This window comes from Etheostoma spectabile, chromosome 5 (genome assembly GCF_008692095.1).
Source record: "Etheostoma spectabile isolate EspeVRDwgs_2016 chromosome 5, UIUC_Espe_1.0, whole genome shotgun sequence".
NCBI classification, from domain to species: Eukaryota; Metazoa; Chordata; class Actinopteri; order Perciformes; family Percidae; genus Etheostoma; species Etheostoma spectabile.
The window spans coordinates 31531561-31546641 of NC_045737.1; the positions used below are offsets into that span (position 1 = coordinate 31531561).

The following is a 15081-nucleotide window of genomic DNA, read 5'->3' on the forward strand; positions in this document are numbered from 1 at the left end:
CATTTTGATGCTAACAAGCCATCACCTGCCGTTAGCATTCCATTGACTTACATCAGCTGTTTAGGTTTAATTACTAATGTTAACTAGCATTTTAGTTAGCAATAATTAGCCTGTGCCAAATTTATCTCCTAACATATATCTACGCTCTACGTGTCTGTTGAGTGGGAATGATTGAGATTTCTCTTGGCACAGCTACCAGAAGACTTACTAGACTTCACTGGTTTCTGTTGGTCCATTTCGTTAACTGTCTGTGACTGTCTCTGACTATGATAAGACCGGGGAAGCTCCTTTAGGGATATCTCAATGCTTAGTGCGTACATGAGAGAGCGTGTGACGATGAATGCACTCCGAGCTGACAGCTGTCGGCTATCAGAGCTGAGAATACATCGGCGGTTTACTTTTTGATTGGTAGTAAATGTACAGTGGAGGTTCCCGTTTGTCTGAGAATAAATGCTGCAGAAAGAAAGTTCTCGTGTCTTGCTTCTCAACATCGCAACAAAACAAAAAGAGCCGCGGCAGTAGAGGAGAGCGGCAGTCAGTTTAAAAAACTGTGACACAGAGAGAGGATACGAGAGGACAGAGAAGCACGTCTACGCACCAGTCAATTATAAGTATCGGGAGATGCAGCTCATGTATGGGAGGACGTAGTTTTGTCACATATAGATCTTTAGTGCTCTTACATAACTGCAGGGTGAAACCAAAACTAACCGGATCAAATGCAAAAACATGTACCTTGGTCCGGACTTACAGGTGTGAAAACTCCCTGAGAGTAACTTGTTTCTGCTTGAGTAACCTTATTTCTTAGACACATATAGGCAATGCTAAACTAAATATCAAGTAATTAACTGAGACTAAGTTATTTTCAGTGGGAAAGGGTTCAGTCCCCCAAAATATTGTTTATCACTACTAGACACAATGACAGCATAGAAAACAGTGGACCAAGGAAAACAATCTGGTTCAGTGATAGCTAACTCAACTAATGGTATAAGGTCATTCGCTTGATTTTAACTGTTTTCTTGATATTCAGACACTAGACCTGGATTTACTGACACCTCGTTGACTACTAGTTTAGTGTTAATTCTACAGTGCACCTGAATTGCTTATCTTTGTGAGAAACATGAAGCACCCAGAGTTACCCACACAAGTCATGTCTCAATTAAACATCTGTGATGGAGACCCCACAGCAAGGCCATGTGGAGAATAAAGATTAAGATTAAAAATGTACCACACGAGGGCTCAGGGCTCGGTCTTCCAATGATTTGCACAGTTGCATATTTGCTCTTCACCAATTCTTTCTCTTTCTCACACACACACACACACACATACACACCCCACTTGGGGATTTGTCATATTTGCTGAATAGCTTATAAGCGAGGATTAGCATCAGACATCCACCAACAAGATCAAGGTCATCTCAGAGAAACTCAAAGGTTCTGAAAACCAATGTTTTCCCTGAGAGAGAACATTGAAGCTGTTGTTTGCTAGTCTTGTGATTCTCTCAGCTGCTGCCAGCTCCTGCTCCACACCTTTAGTACTGTGTCGATAAGAAGAAGAGCCAGCGGTTCCCTCCATAGACTGCTGAACAGAACAATCCAATATGGGGCATAGTTGTAACGGCAAGCATCGATGGTATGTCACTGCTGCGGCCTGTCATTCCATTCCAGGTCCATGGTCAAATTGGCCTCTTTAAGTCCCATTTTTCATCATTAGCATGAGACATAAAACTGATCTCTAAGTAAAGCTCAACGTGTTAAAAGTCAATTTCAGGCCCATCCTGATAGATTTGTTCTGCACAGTTACAATGGGAACGACAAAGGGTTAAAAGGTTCAGAGTTTGGAGTCCAAAATCTCTCTTGGTGATTTTTAGTGAAAGACCACCGGAAAACCATCAAGTCATAAAAACTCCATAAATGGCTTTGAGAAACTCTGATATGCCATGCATTATTAACTCATGTAAGTAGTTTGTCACTAAAGCAAAAACAATGTAATGGTGGTTTAGATCAGAGATCTTCAACAGGGGGTCCGGGACTTCTTGGGGGTCGTCAGAGCTACTGCAGGTGGGCCACCAAATTATTTTTAATTTAAGTTTTATTAAAAAAACAAATTGTCCTAACATGAATCAGACATATTAATAGCAAATAAAACCTAACATTGATGATAGGCTTACTGGCCTGTAGGCAAGGTAGTCACCAAGGTAACCATCCACAGATACAGGTAAGCCTAAGGCTTCGCTAGAATCATGATTTATAAAATCATGCCAGCAATTATTATGTTAATAGTGTAGTATTCTGAAAAGGTATGTACAAAGACTTAAGGACACCCACACTTTATTTTAGGCCCAGTTTAATATGCAAGTAATTTTTTACAATATACATAGTAGAGGGTCTCTGATCCATCTCCTTCAGTTAAGGGGTTAACAAATATTGAAAACCCCTGGTCTAGATGCTGAAATAAAAGGGAAAATAACAGTGAGTGAGGTTAAGGATATGGTTTGGCGGATATGATTACTTACTTTATTACTTTTACTGCATTATATTAGTCTGGCTATACCCAGACCAAGCCAAGCTCAATAGATTGGAGATTGAGCGTTGGTCTGGGGGAGTCTGTTCTGTATTTTCTCTGGCGTGACCAACGGGCATAGTTCAAATGGCTTGTACGCAATTGGATAGTCCTTTAACCAATCAGATGTAGAAGCGACAGCGGCCTCAACGGGCTGCTGGCGTCCGTCGGCCGCTCTGTTAAATGTAAACAAGAAGCTGCTTGGTTGCTTCTCTATCGTCATCATGTTAAACCCACCAATAGCACGCCAGGTAGATAAGCCCGTTTCTGATTGGTTCCCGCAAAATTGTGAACCGAAGCAGTAGAATTAAACGTGCAGGTGTCCAGTTCGAGCTGCAGGGTGAAATCCAATCATCGGCGGGGTTTACCCAGTCTGACATTATATTTCTTTTCTAAGTAAATCTCTAAATCAAGCATTAGAAAACCAAATCCTTACGTAGTTGCAGTATCCACTGTAATGTGAAAAAAGTATAAAAACACAAATTCAACATCTTTAAATGTCAGTGCCAGCTTTGATCAGTTGATGAGGATAGACAGGTGTGTGTGTGTCTGTGTGTCTGTGTGTCTGTGTGTCTGTGTCTGTCTGTGTGTTTTGCTGTTTAGAAACATAAGCTGACGGGCATGCTGGAAGGTTGGTGGCTTGCTACAGGCAGCGTGAAGGGGTTTCATAGCAGTATATTCTTCCCTTGCTTCCCTAGAAGAGTATAAAAAGAATAGGGAGTTGTTTCTGGTGTGAAATAGTGTCTTTTGTGGTTGATTTGCAAAACACTTGTCGACTTCAACCTGTTTGTATTTCTTTTAAATGCCAAATCTTACTGTACTCTACATTGTGCTGGGTTTTGTTTTCAGAGATCTTCAGATCCAACAGTCAGGGGCCATCAAAGCAACAGAACTAGTCTGCACTTTCATTGCTCTATAGCGCACATCAGCCCGAGGCCTCTGATACCGTAAAGCACAGAGCCGTAAAACTAATATGGTAAGTTGACATTGAGGATGAGCCCTTCAGTGAATATGTGCTTGAGAAAAGAACACATTAGGATTTTAAAACTCGAGAGGTGTTTTCAAGGGCTTTGGCAGTGTGGCCTTATAACAGTTACCGCTTTGCATTTTAAGAGTTAAATGTGACTTTTTTTACTTCCTCCACAGTAGCTTCTGATTTCCCCGCAACAAAGAACTATTGATGTGTTGCTTGGGAAGAGAACCCACTGAGATGTTAAGCCTATAGAGAGAACTGTTGGAGGGTCTTTACAATGTGGCGTAATGACTTTGCTTTCAAAGGGGTAAGGTATGTCTTTTGGTCTTTTTTCCTCCGCTGCAGCTTCTGATTTCTCTCTGACACGCAACAAAGCATTATTGATCCTTAGGTAGGGCTGCACAATTAATCAAATTTTAATCACGATCACGATTTTGGCTTCCCACGATCAAATTTGCGTGATCGAGCGATATTTTAAATGCGTCATTTCATTGAACGCTCCGTTTTTTTTTTTTTTTTACAAAGCCCATCTACCGCTCCGTAAACCACTGTCTAGTCTTGTGCCAGTCAGAGTTTTTCCCTCCACCTCGCAGCTTAGTTTCTAGATGTAGACAGTCACAGAGGACAGAGTGACGTGAGGAAAATTCAACAGATAGCAGTTGGTTACACATTTGTCTCAAGGTTTACCAGTTTACCAGTAAACGCAACATTTTGTCCCGTCTGTGTTGTTTTTCAGACAACAGCAGTGACCAGTGCTAGTCCGTGCTAGTTAGTGTCTGTTAGCTCACAGGGCTCTAGGGCGCGAGTAATATTTTTCCTCTAGGACGCACCGATGCACCTAATGTCCTCGCATCCGCTGCCTCTCCGCAAACGAATCAATGTTGTTTATATAAATATGGTTTAAATTTGCGTTACATGCCCCATTTCTTCTGTAAAGCCGTGCCTGTGTTTGATCTCTCCTCTACTCTCTCTCCTGTTACTCTCCGCGCAGCCCCGCCACACAGCGGCCGCCGTTCCACACTTCTGACATTTGTCTACACTTTTAATTCATAACACAGATGTATATTGTTAAGCATGAGAGGCAAACCTGTCTTTGTACCAGTGTTTCTGCTGGCAACTCTGCTATCGCGGCCGCCATGGTAAAAACACAGAAGTTGAATGCAACTCACTTCAGTTGGTAGAGTAATAGCGTGTGAGACGGAGCTGCTGGACCTGCAAGAGATGTGACCCATGGCCACAATATCATGGTTCATAAAAATGCAGCGCAGTGACGATACAGACATTTCATACACACATCTTGTGTAACTCCGCTGACCCGCCATTCGACCCGTGCTGGACCCATTCATAATGAGTCAGCTGTCACTCTGCACTCCCTCTCTCTCTCCCTAGCTCTTTTAATCAGTTATTGTTGAAAACAAATGAAGGAGCTTTCATAGAGATACATAAAAAAAAACGTGTCGATATTTATTTCAGATAGCTAATTTTAATTTTCATGTGTTGCAGCTGTATGTCTATGCAACATATGAAGAATGTAGCATAATATGGATGTGAAAGCAGTTATAAATGGCCTATGTGAATAAATTTTGTTTTGGTTAAAATAGACAAATAATCGTGATAATTAATCGTGAGCACAATATTGATCAAAATAAACATGCAGCCCTATCCTTAGGGAAACAGGCCGAGAACAACACCTCTTCTTCATCTCGTGGAAACTACTATGTAGTTGTCCCCAGAAGCCAACACTCACCCCCTGCCTACGTACTTGTATGTACTATTACACATGCACACAGCCACATCACAATAAGACAGCATGGGAAACTCTCGAGGGAATTGAGCGCTAAAGCCACTGAATAAATGCCAGGTAATTTTCAGTTGAGAGTAGAGCGTACAGATGAGTGAGGCGATCAATCAATTTGGCGATCACCCGTGCAGACTTCAGTCCTCCCTGGCATCATCAAGGCCGATGACAACGAGACAAGATTGCTTGACAAGTGTGTGTGTGAGAGAGAAGTGTGCACTGTGCATATACGTCGATAGCACATTCATCGGTTTCCGTTCAAAACACATACAATGCTTTCTTTGTTCCGGCTATGGAGTCATTTCTGCTAAGTCGGTAGCAGTTACTTCTTTTTGAGATACAGTATGTATAGGTATAGGGTTTTTCATGGATTCTTTTTTTTTTCCCCAAGTGTGTCTGAGATGGCCACAGCTGGAGAAAAAGTGGATCTATTGATTTCGGGAGTTTCATTTTTCAAACATAGTCATCTTTTAGACCCAGCTTTGATTTTTTGAAAAACATACCGGGTGCTTTTCAGATAATTTTGTGGCCTTTCTGTCACAATTTACAGTGGAGAGATGTGAAGAATCCCTGGGAAGGTGGTGAGAGTGGATGAATATACTTCTCTTCAGCCTAGCTCAAACTCATTACTTTGCTTTAGGACAGGGGTTTTCAAAGTCAGAGACTGTGTGCCTTACCTCAGACAAAGCTCAGAAAAAGGTGCCCCTCACCCCCTCTTCATTTACCTGCTTAGTTTCGCTAAATTCCTGGATGCCTTTGGAATCATGATTATGTCATTTGATCCCATAGACATTCCTCAATATCGCTGTATGTTATAACTTAAGCAACACCAAATACATAAAACAAGGTCTGTTCCAATTTTTAATTTCTGACACTGGGTAAGTGGGAAAAACAGTAAAAAGAGCTTTGAACCATAACCACACACATTTAGGCTATTAAATGTGATCTCATTTTTATAACTAATTTAAAAATTAATGTAATATTTTTCCCTTCCATTCACTGTCTCCACTGCAGGTGTTTGGAGTCTACCTGGGGAGGCCCGCCTCGCACAAAAACCTCTGCTTTAGTAGATGTTTAAAAGTTTAAGCCTTTTTTAATCATTGTTGTCACTAAATACCACTTATTTGGTACGCGTCCGGCTTGCACACAGTTGTTTTAATGTAGAAATAGTGTGAGAGCGTTGCCTTTTGCTTGCTGTGTTTTACACATTGGCCTTCGGACTGTGTTGTACTTTCTTCCTACAATTTCCAGCTGAAAATAACAAGCCAGACAAAAGTTAAGAGAGGCGAAAAGATGGTGAGAGAAGAAATGGAGAGAGTGACAGATGTGTTGGTTGCTTACACTAAAACCAGAGAGAGAGAGAGAGAGTGAGTGAGAGAGAGACAGAGAGACTGACTGACTGAAAGACTGACTGACTGACTGACTGTCTGTTGCAGACTGCCCACAGCGTGGCATCATGGGCAGTCAAGTGGTAAGGGAGTGGTTATGTCATTGATGACAGTTGTTGCCCAGCAGCAGGTCACGGTAACACCACACACACACATGCTGACCCCCCGCTGGTGGTTAAAGGTCTGCTTGGTGTGGGGACTTGTCACACCACACACACACACACACACACACACACACACACATAACACCAACACTCTCACACACACACACACACACACACACACACACACACACACACACACACACACACACACACACACACACACAACCACACCACACACACACTCTCTCTCTCTCTCTCTCTCTCTTCCCCTCTCTCTCTCCTCTACTGTCTATCCTTCTGTTGTGACTTGTTCCTTGAGGCATGGTGGGCGTTTAAGAGCAGCCTGTCCTGTCTTAGCTGAAGTGTGTGTGCTTGGGTATGTCTATGTGAGTGGATGAGAGTGAGAGAGTTGGAGGGTCAGAGAAGGGGAGAGTGTGAAATCCTGTACATATACTCCTGTATTGAAATTTCAATTAATAAATCATACATAGTAATAACAATAAGTGTGTGTGCAAACAATAATGACTTTAGATTTTTAATCGGTCTACCTTTTGAAGGGTTGTGTCATGTCCTCCATGTCTGTATATTAAATTAATCGCTTAAAAGGAACCTTTAGACATGAATGTAGTATAATTCTATCACGATTCCAATGCACAGAGCCACTTTCAGAACTTTAAGATTCATCAAATCAACATGAATTCTTGGGAATAGTATTTAATTGACTTTGAAGACTTGATGGAGACAGAAGAACCTTTTAATACATTTCAGAGGATTTCCTGCAACTGGCAATGAAGTGACTTCTTATGCAAAGCCGCTGGATAGGCAGGCAGATGGATTGTTAATAGAATGCGATGCAGTGAATTCAGTAATCATTATTAATCTGTGTGTCGGCGGATTCTTACTCAGCTCGGCCCAGTGTACATAAAGCTCGGTTAATTAGACTGATTGATTGATTCGGAACTCATCACAGCTCCTCATCCTGTCAGGCCCCTAATAAGATCAGATTGCTCTCATATTCTCTCACACACACACACACACACACACACACACACACACACACACACACACACACACACACACACACACACACACACACACACACACACACACACACACACACACACACACGCACCCCGGTTTGTTTGGCCTGTCATACCACCTCTCCATCTTTCTCACCACCTGTCTGTCACATCCATATTCAGACAGGATTTACAGGCATAAAAGAGGCAGCCAAGCTTGCCAAAGCAATACACTAAAGACTAGAAGTTACATTATGTTAACATTTAAAGATTGCAAATCTCTCATTCCCCCCCTCTCTCCTCCCCCTCTCCTTTGTCTTTCATCCATCCTGTGTTCCTGTCTCATCATGTCTCATAAATATCAATAGGCCCTCCTGTTTAGCCAAGGAAAACATCCCACTGGATAGCTGGAGAACAGTAACCTCCCACCTGTCTATACTCAACATGTGTCTTTCCGTTTGCCTGTGTGAATGTTTTCATGTCTGTATATGAGAAAGCACATGACATATCTTTGTTTTTCTTTTCTTTTTTGTAAATGTTAATCGGCTTTGCTAAAGCTTTTGTTGCTCATCTCTGTGAGGCTCTTCTGATCAATAAACATGCCCTGCACAGTTCCTGCTCATCAGCACAGAGACGGCACAGTAAAGAGACTCTCCCTCGCTGTAGTAAAACTTTATGACTTTCCGTGTTTCCGTGTCTCCAGGCATCGGATATTACAGAGGATGATAAGTATTCATTTAGATTTTTGCCAGATCACCAGTCCTTAGTGTCGATACAGCCCATCTGAGCTCTTTAAAAAGAGAAAAAGTTTGGTGTGTGTGTGTGTGTCTGTGTGTGTTTGTTCCAAGGCTGTGATGAACCCACTGCACTATCACCCCTAAGAGAGTGTTTATGGAGAAAATGATTACCTTGGAAAGAACAGAACTTTGATGAAAATCGTCCCACTTCTATTTGCACCTCGCAGGCCTGAAGTTGGCGTCCTTGTTTATGGGTAATATTGGAAATCTCTAAAACTGCACAGAGTGATTCAGTAACTGAGAGCTTTCATAAAGACATGATATTCAGTAGCCCGAGTTTTATCGTCTGTGTTACTTTGAAAAAGTAGTATAAGTAATTTTTTTAAATCCGGTCCAAGGACTTGGATGTATTGAAGGGAGGTTTTTCTTCATCTTCTTTGTTTCACAGCAGATCAGAAAGTTACACCTTTAATTTGTAAAAATTCATGAAGATTTATGTGGGCATAACAAATGTTTATTTATATCAATACACGGGGTAACATGTGCCAAAGCCCAGTATCAGGGATGCTAATTTATAGGCCTGACCTAATGAATGAAGCCTTTGAATCCTACTGTCAGCAGATATTACATCATGCCTTCTATCTACTTGGAATCTGCTTAGGCTAATCTACATCTGTTGGCCCAACTAGTTAAAGGCAGATTCATCTGAATGTTATTCCCGTTCAGGAAACCGTCTATGACTATCTAGAAGACCTTTGCCGTCTATGCTTGAGTTGCTTACGGCTGCATCCTTTCCTTGGTGCAGATGACCAATTTCTTCATGTTGTTGGTTATTTTTTAAATAATCGAATCTTAGCAACGTAATGATGCTGTCTACTCTTGTTTGAATTATTACTGGCAGTGAAATGGAACTTAGGCTGAATTGATTCAGAATGGGCAACCTCCAAACTCTCGTTCTCAGGTTTTTTTTGGCTGGTCACCCATCAGCCACAGCTGGATGGGAGGTCTATTGAGGATGGACTAGCTCCAGTTGGCAATGAAAGAAAAAAAAGTTTCAAAGTTCAGTACTTACTTTGGGCAAATGGTATTTTGTGGGCGTGTGTGTGTGTGCGTGCGTTTGCGTGTTTGAGTGTGTCGGATGAGTCAAATTGTTTTTGTGGGTGTGTGTTTATGTGATTGTGATCCGAGTTTCAAACATAGACAAATGACAGTGTGCCTGCCCTCCATACAATCCCTGCCATCTCTCTCACTGATAAAACTAGCTTCACCTAGATGTCTGTGTGTGTGTGTGTGTGTGTGTGTGTGGTGTGTGTGTGTGTGTGTGTGTGTGTGTGTGTGTGTGTGTGTGTGTGTGTGTCGATCACGCACAAATGAAGAAGTTTTGGTGAGAATCGGCCAGTTTTTAATTGAGGGAGGGATGTAAAACTTTAGTGGGCGGTAGGGAGAAAACTATTGAACAAAGGATGAAAGGGATGAATGGCAATCTGGTCGGGTCTTTCTCTGTCTACAGCTGTTCTGCCTGTTTGGTGGCGTCAAATGAGTCGTATGATGGACGATATTGACAAGCTTAAATGCCCTTATTGGATGAGAAGTGGCCCCTGGGTGCTGCCCCAGCGTTTTGTAAGAACAGACCGCCAGACAAAAACCACACACTTACATACAGCATTACCTCTTTTTGCTACCACAGCACTCTCAACAATTACCTCCCAGCTCTTTAAGACACACACACACACACGCACATAAACACGGGCTATTTTTATGAATGCAGCATTTCTACTATTCCAGTCCACTTTCTTCTGCTTTCCTTACCTCTTTCAACCAGAGACCATTAAACCAGATCACTTCTAAAAGGCTTTAAGGCCTCTCTTGGCTAGCCACTTCTTCTCCAAAGCCCTGCCTGTCTCTTTTCATGTTTTTAAATCAAAGTGCATTAAAGGTTAAGGGAAAGGAGGGGTTAGCAAAGAGACATTTTTTGGGCCAGGTTTTGTGTTTGAGACAAATCTTAGTTACAAACTTATATGGTTGGACACACACACACACACACACACACACACACACACACACACACACACACACACACACACACACACACACACACACACACACACACCACACACACACACACACAATCTGATATGGTACATGCTCTCCTGGCCTGTTCTGCTCTGGTGGGATTGTATTTTTTCTCCTCTGTCCCCTCTCACCTGCTGAGATTTATTGTAGCTGTGTAACCTGCTCTCTTTCCTTTTTGTCTCTTTTGCTTTCACAAGCGTACGCACGCACACACACGCATACACACGTGTGCCTCCTTCGCAGACGGTTTGGATTTAAGTAGCACAGCGGTGCGTAGATTTTTGATTCTGCTGGTAGTCAACCTGAAAATGTTTTCCCTGATGGTTTTTTGGGCCGAGGGCGTGTTGGGAGGAGCTGCGGCCAGCTCACTTCACCTGCCAGCTGTTTAGCTTGGACTGGTTCTTGGAGGTTTTATTTTCTTCCAAATTTCATACTCAAAAAGACAACTCTGCTTTACTTTCCCCCCCTATCTCCACCAGGCCCAGCAGATCAGGTTTCATATGCATCAGTGTCTCAGAGTGGGAGCGCTGACTCACCTTCAGTTAATCTTTTCTAACTGCAGGGAGTTGTGTGGTATGTCCAAACCTGTGTAGCAGAATTTTAAGGTGCTTTCAGTTATTGATTGCTCTGAAAAAAAGTCTGTACAAAGCCAGCAAGTACAGTGAGTTGCTACAACTGGTACACACGGCTGTGTCCAGAAGAACACTTCTGCTTTGGGTGAAAGTTGTATTACTTTTTGTAAAATGCTTAAAATACAGAAGGAAGGAGGGAGGGTTATTTTCTACCATACACAACTCCCTTACAAACTCAATGTTTCCTCAACATCCCCACTGTTGTTAAAAAGAAATGAAAAATAACTTATAATGTGTGCAAGGCATTTGTGAACTTCACCTCACTGCAAGACAATCCAGAAGTTCATATATTAACAAGATTATTAGTCTACAGCCACACTATTAGCTATGTGAAGGTATTGTTAGGCAGAGCTAAATGCTAACATGCTCAAAGTGACAATGCCAGCACACTAATCTACAGCTGATATAATGTTTACCATGTTCCCCATCTTATTTTAGCATGTAAACATTTAGCCGATTAGCACAAAACGCCGAAGTACAGTTGAGGCCACTTTGCAAGTATTTGGTCGTTAAACAAAGTATTAAAACTTTAACCTTATGGGGGGGTGGGGGCTAGAAGAAAAGTTACAGGGAGTCTAGTCTATTGAGGTTTCATTTACGGGACAGCTCCGGTGCCGCCGGAGTTTCCGCCGGATGTTTTCGGCCAGGTGTCCCTCACCTTAAGCTTACTTTTGTGTTGGCATCCTAAACTCCGGTCGATACGGGAAACGTACTTCTAGCTAAAACAGACGGTCAAATTATGTTTCACACACTCGACAGCTATTTTAATTCCAGAGTCTCCCCTACTTGCACATGTTCCACCAAACCAAGTTCCTTCCCGAGGCTATTTTGCTGTGGCACTGTACCTGCGTCCAGCAGTTAGCACGGCCCACGACGATTGTGGTTGGTTTAAAAAAAATGCCAATAAACCATAGCACGTTTTTCTCCTATCCAGGAATGTTGTGTGGACTAGCCAGACCTTCCTCCGCAGCGCTGTGGAGATAGGTCTGGCAGTGCGAGACTATAGGAAGTCCCACGTGATAAAAATTCATGAAGCTAAGCATGGCAAAAATAGCACAAAGCATCAATGCCCTTCCCTGACAGAACACAACTTGAATTGAAAAAAAATCCTTTCACTTTGTGTTTTTGGGAAGAATAAATGTAGTAACCTAAAATATTTTAGACAAAATGTCATCAGTAGATGGTACCACTATCTTGTTCATTGCTGCTCAAAGCTTATTTCCACTGCTCGACTGTGACTGGTCACATACCTTTATGAACCATTTTGCACTTTACAAGCACTTTGGCTCCTTTCTGATAAAGTGGGAAACATACCTTTTGAGCTCCACCAGAGTTATAGGAGGTGTTTTAACCAGATAAGCCATACTCGGTGAAAGATAAATGGACACCTTGTTCTTTCTTTTCGGAACTTTTTTTCCCCCCCTCGCTGTCTCACTGGGTATTCCATCTTTCTCTCTCTCCGACTCAGTAACCTTTAAGGTAGACTTGACGGGGGGAGGAAGGCTGTGAGTCAGGTTGTAAATGAAAGACAGAGGGAGAGGCAACATTAGAGTGAGATATATGGACAAGTATAGTAATCAGTAAAGAGCAATGCTCACTAGTAGTGGTGTGATCACTGTAAACTATGTTTCATGTTCATTCCGTTCCCATCTATTTTCACCACATCTGTTCTGTTTATACATATTTATTCATTACATGTTGAAGTGTTCTTTACCTGGTTCTATAAAGCCGATATTGAGCTAGAATCTCAAAACCTCTCTCTTGTGATCAGTTTTCTTTGCAAAGCTCTGGGTTCAAAATCTGGCCGTCATCTAAAGTGTTCATATTATGCTTTTTGGCTTTTCCCCTTTCCATTGTTGTGTTATATATCTTTTTTGTGCATGTTATAGGTTTACAAAGTGAAAAAGCCCAAAGTCCACCCCAAAGGGACTTACCTTCTCCAACAGTAAACACTGTTCACCACCTGCTCCAAACAGCTCTATTATAGTCCAGCCATTACTTCTGTGACGAACGTGCATCACTTTGTAACACATGTTATAATGCTCGCCTAGCTGCTAGTGGGCCACGCCCTCAAACCAAGCTAGTTAGAGCGGAGGCCCGAAGAGTTTACATAGTTGAATCGCCATGTCCAGGCGACAGTGCAGTATAAAACGCTAAGTATGAAAAACTAACTTAACATTTAAATAACTTAGTCGGAAACTTGCTCCAGTCTAGGTTGTACGGCTGAGCCCTAGCCATAGGTTACCGGCGGAAGCGACTGGTTTTGGATCATTTGCTTATCAGGCCCCGCCCTACTCTCCACCTGACTGGCTAGTTGTCCTTACCTAGCTAATGTGCGTGTGCGACTCCCAACAACGATGGAACAGAAGTGAGAGGCCTCACTCTGTAGTTAAAACTGAGAGCTCAACACACAGGGTGAAAAGAGGAGCTGCAGCAATGTGCGGTACAACAAAAATATGGTGTTTTTTGAAAATCAAGCCATGTAATTCTATTCTGGTACAACCTCTAACTACAATTATGAACCAGAAAATGAGCAGAATATGAGCACTTTAACACACAATTTACAGGTACAAACCTAAATGTTACTCTTAAGTTAAAAGCAAAACTGTTGTTCCAGGCACGCCTATTGAATTATGTAATACTCTTTAAATCAATAGTTTAGCAACCATTATAATTTTAGAGATCTGTCTCACTCTGATCTGATCACTACAACCCCAGTCTAACTGGCTAATGAATTATCTTGTTGATACACTGTTAAGAAACCTCCCTGCACTATGGGTAATGATTGTTAGACTGTTCAGAGTCAGCCTTCTGCATCGGAAACAGAAAAACGAATAAGGAAATCCAAAGTCCACCAACACAACTAGCACATACTGTGTGTAATTGCAAATTTCAGATATTGAGTTTCATTTAGCTCTACATAAATTCTTTGTAGATTAGTTGTCTTTTGTACAATAAGTGTGGCTGAAAAACAAGTGATTATGCCAGAACAGTTTCAAATTATTGTTTTATGTTACTTTAATGGTATATAGGCATTTCTTACAATATGTCTCTTTTGTCTCCTTGTATTCAAGTGTTACTTCTGAATTTCTCTGCGCTCAGTATTTCGTATTTAACATTACAACAGCAATGTTCAGGCACGTCACGCTCTTTCACTTACTCTTCAAAACATGTCAGAGGTAGATTTCAGTCCAACTGCACTTTGTCAGACTTTTAGTTTCAAATATGTTTAAATTGATAAGGACATGTTTTAACGTGCCCATTGATAGTTGATGTGCTTTTTGCATGTATTCAAGTATAATTAATGCCTGACTGTCTTTTAGGGAATTTCATGAAGAAACATTGAATATTTTGAGGGGGATGATTACAATTTTTTTTTTTTTATTCTCTAATGTTCTTTCATGTTTGTTGTTCTTCGTTTTCCCAGTTAATCACAGCTTAGAGTCAATTCTCTCTGTTCTGTCTCTCTTCTTATCTCATTTTGTCTTTGTGATGGATAAAGACTTTGAGGATGCACTGAGGAGGCCTTCAGAGAAGACAAACAATCTCCCACTTATTGTTGCAGTGTTGAGTGTGATGAGAGAGGCGAAGTAGCTATCAATACCCATATTGATGACTACAGGGGAAGCTTGTGAAAATGTTCTGCTTCCCTATTGATCTCTGATCCATTATGAGCTGTTAGTAGACGGCTGGGTGAAGGATGGGGGACGGGCCATCCATCATAGGTCGACGCCCACGCTGCTTGGCAGATATGCTCTTTTAGCCGTTGTGTCCGATATCCTCCTCCCTATTCTCTCC

General features: G+C 41.8%; 1 protein-coding gene across 3 annotated transcripts in view; it reads left to right on the forward strand.

Moving 5' to 3' along the window:
- The window catches only part of fbxl17 (F-box and leucine-rich repeat protein 17), a 235529-nt gene that overhangs the window by 65507 nt on the left and 154941 nt on the right, over positions 1 to 15081 (forward strand). The gene's annotated exons all lie outside the window — the stretch shown is intronic.